At 42.7% G+C, this 4,070-nt stretch overlaps 1 pseudogene; it reads right to left on the bottom strand.

Moving 5' to 3' along the window:
* Positions 1 to 255: 255 nt before the first annotated feature.
* On the bottom strand, positions 256 to 3,866 carry LOC129159809 (protein NLRC3-like; annotated as a pseudogene).
* Positions 3,867 to 4,070: the final 204 nt, after the last annotated feature.

The following is a 4,070-nucleotide window of genomic DNA, read 5'->3' as shown; positions in this document are numbered from 1 at the left end:
ATGTTTCCCCGGCCACCGTGGTGCTATTAGGATCATGGACAGACCCTGCTCCCTCACCCTGGGTAAAGTGGGGGGTATGGGGGCCTCTGGAGGGAACGCATGAAGGAGAGACCTTGGCCATTTGTGCGCAAGAGCGTCCCCCCCACCCCCCCACCCCCCACCCCCCGTGGGGCGCCACGATCCTGCAGGGAGAATTTAAGTGGGCATCTGTTCCTCATGACCTGATGGGAATCAGCCTGTACAGACTTTCCCTCCTGATGCTTTCCAACAGCTGCTTTCCTTCATCACTTTAACAGTCAGTGAGTCACTATGATTTTCCTATATTTCACTCACATTTATGGTGGTGGCAATGTTTATGAAACTTCAGAACTGCTGTATTTGATTTCACTTTTGCATCAACAAGAGTTCAGCAGTACTAACAGCAGTCGTGTGAGCACGGGAATAACGTTTATCGTTTATCGGTTTATCGTGTGTGAAATATTCACCTGAAATGATAAAATATATACAGCTACTTACAGATAAATAATTAGGTGCATTTCCTGTGCCCTCAGTGACATTAGGCCCAAGGTGAGATTATTATTAGCATAGCGATTAGAAAATAGAGCCAAAGGAACTGTTTTAACATCAGCACGCCACACCAAGCACTACAGCTTTGTCTGCTGTCTGTACAAATTATTACATTTACCTATTTATTGAATCTGAATTATGACTTCAGTTCAAACCAATATAGGGTCTTGAAATGTATTTTCACTGAGTTACTTTTAGCTACTCAAAACACAAACCTAGAGTTATTAGGCTACTTAATAACAACGCTTCATGATTCTTTGAAATTCTTCTACACTTCTTGTCACGTTTAGGAGCAGGAGGTTAGGACCCAAGATGCAGACCCAGGATGACACGAGGCAGGAATGTTAAATAAAGAAGAATCCTTTATTTAGGATGACAAAATAAAAATCCAAAAGGGGCAGGAGGCAAAAAACCCAATAACAAAATGAAGCAGGGAAAAATCCAAAAGCTCACTTCATGAGCAGAGAACCAGAGACCAGGAGGGAGAGACAACAAACAACGCTGACATAAAACAACAATGGACCGACAAGAACAATGAGACAAGGAGGGCTTATTTAGACAGGGAGGAGCAATTAGGGAAACAGGAAGCAGGTGTATGGAGTGAGGCTGGAGGAAGGCAGGTGACAACAATTATCTGGATGGGGAAGAGAACCAGAGGAGGGCAGATAAACCTAACACTATATAAAACACAAAACTAAACCTAAAGACTAAGGGAAGGACTCACACAAACACATACACATACTGACACTCACAAACTCATACACATACAAGAGGCTGTGGCTACAACTTAAGACACACAACAGAGATGCAGACAAAGGACACATGAGGGCGCTAAGAGAACACAAAAGGAGAACCTGGAGTGGGAACTGGAGGAGCTGGGGAACAAAGGGACACAGAACATGACACTTCTATCTCTAATAACCTAGTGAATAACTTCCCTCAGTCCGTTTCTAATTATTCAATCAACTTGCAAAAGCAAAACTTCATGAAGTTATTTAATTTTTTATCTTATTGTTAAAAATCAAATGTTATTGTCCTAAAAATCTTGTCATCTTTCGACTGTAGCATTAAATATTCTTAATAACTAGAAATGTAACATCTATAAAGCATCAAATCAAATAAATCTGACAAATAAGGGAAAAATGTCTGTGTTTATGTCCCCATCTTCACAGATTTAACAATTAGTCTTAGATACATTCAATTGTGGTGAACTGTTTATTTGCGTTTTATACAAACAATTGTCTGACATGTAAAATAGTAACATTTAAAGTTTGGATGTAAGAGGTGAAAATAAAGATTTTAAAAGTTCCAAATCTCCCAGTTGCCCCTCCACCTTCTACAGGTAAAAATTACATCTAGTTATACATTTATAAGTTGGATTTGACTGAAGATTTGTGTTTTTTTTATCTGAGATTATTGTTTTTATACTTTTATTAACTGATTCAATTATGTCCTCCCACTAAAACTGACACAACCATTTCTTCAGGTCAAACACCTCCAGATCTTTTTCTGAAGACAGTAGGATAAAGACCAGTGCTGACCACTGAGCAGGAGACAGTATCTGTAGAGAGACGTCCTGAACTCAGAGACTGTTGGATCTCCTCCACCAGACAAAGATGATTCAGTTCATTCAGACAGTAGAGCAGGTTGATGCTTGTCTCCGCAGACAGACTCTCATTGAGCTTCTTGTTGATGTGATCAACTGTTTCCTGATTGGATCTGCTTCCTGTCTTCCCCAGCAGGTCTTTTAGGAGAGTCTGATTGGCCGGCCGGGACAGACCAAGGAGAAAGCGTCCAGGTGTCCATTTGGACTCTCAAAGGCCTTGTTCACAGCACTCTGATAGAGATCATTTAGATTTGGACCGCTGAAAAGTTTAGACCACAGAGAATGTTGCTGTTTGTCTTCCATTAGATTGACACCAGAGCTGATGAAGGTCATATCGACATGCAGAGCAGCCAGAAACTCCTGAACACTCAGGTGGATGAAGCAGAAGACCTTTACCTGGTACAGTCCTGTCTCTTCTACAAAGATCTGTGTGAACACTCCTGAGTACACTGAGGCTGCTCTGATATCGATGCCACACTGTCAGGTCTGATTCATAGAAGATCAGGTTTCCTTTCTGCAGCTGATCAAAAGCCAGTTTTCCCAGAGACTCAATCATCTTCCTGCTCTCTGGACTCCAGTGTGGATCTGCCTCAGCTCCTCCATCATACTTGACCTTCACTTTGGCCTGAACAACCAGGAAGTGAATGTACATCTGAGTCAGGGTCTTGGGCAGCTTTCCCCCATCTTTGTTTTTAAACACCTCCTCCAGAACTGTAGCAGTGATCCAGCAGAAGACTGGGATGTGACACATGATGTGAAGGCTTCGTGATGTCTTGATGTGGAGGATAATCCTGATGGCCTGCTCCGCATCTCTGAATCTCTTCCTGAAGTACTCCTCCTTCTGTGGGTCAGTGAACCCTCTGACCTCTGTTACAATGCCACCACACTCAGAGGGGATCTGATTGGCTGCTGCGGGTCTTGTGGTTATCCAGAGGCGAGCAGAAGGAAGCAGGTTCCCCCTGATGAGGTCTGTTAGTAGAACTTCCAATGAGGAGGACTCTGTGACATCAGTCAGGATCTTACTGTGGTGGAAGTCCAGAGGAAGTCGACACTCATCCAGACCATCTGAGATGAACACGACCTGGAACTCTTCAAAGCTCCTGTTATTTTTGGTTTCAGTGAAGAAGTGATGAACAAGTTCCACCAAACTAAACTTCTTTTCTTTTAGCACTTTCAGTTCTCTGAAGGAGAACGGAAACATGAAGTGGATGTTCTGGTAGGCGTTGTCTTCAGCCCGGTCCAGAGTAAACTTCTGAGTTAAGACCGTTTTGCCAATACTAGCCACTCCCTTTGAGATCACTGTTCTAACAAGTTCGTCTCTCCCAGGTGGGAGTTTGAAGAGGTCTCGTCTGATTGTCGTTTCTAGTTTTTTTAGTTTCCTGGACGCCACTTCAATCTCTCTGATCTCATGTTCATTGTTGACCTCTCCAGTCCCTCCCTCTGTGATGTAGAGCTCAGTGTAGATCTCATTCAGATGTGTTGGGTTTCCTGCTTTAGCAATCCCCTCAAACACACACTGGAACCTCTTCTTCAGGCCAGATTTAAGTTTACGTTGACTAAATGCAACACAACATAAAGTATGTCAGGGTGTATTTTATGTAAGTACACGGGAAACTTGATACTTCTGCAAATAACTTGTTTGATTAATCTTTGTACCTGTTTGCAGATGGTCAGCCAGCTGGTCCTGCTTCATTCTTTTGAGGAAGTGTTATGGGAAATTTTATGTTAATTAATTCTTGATCATGGACTCAATCAACTGAATGTAAATGTATTGTTCTATGTCTCTTTGCATCACACACACACACACACACACACACACACACACACACACACACACACACACACACACACACACACACACACACACACACACACACACACAATCTCTCTCTCTCTC

Source organism: Nothobranchius furzeri, chromosome 4, assembly GCF_043380555.1.
Source record: "Nothobranchius furzeri strain GRZ-AD chromosome 4, NfurGRZ-RIMD1, whole genome shotgun sequence".
Classification (NCBI taxonomy): Eukaryota; Metazoa; Chordata; class Actinopteri; order Cyprinodontiformes; family Nothobranchiidae; genus Nothobranchius; species Nothobranchius furzeri.
The sequence above is the reverse complement of the archived record's forward strand: the minus strand, read 5'-3'. Positions and strand labels throughout refer to the sequence as shown.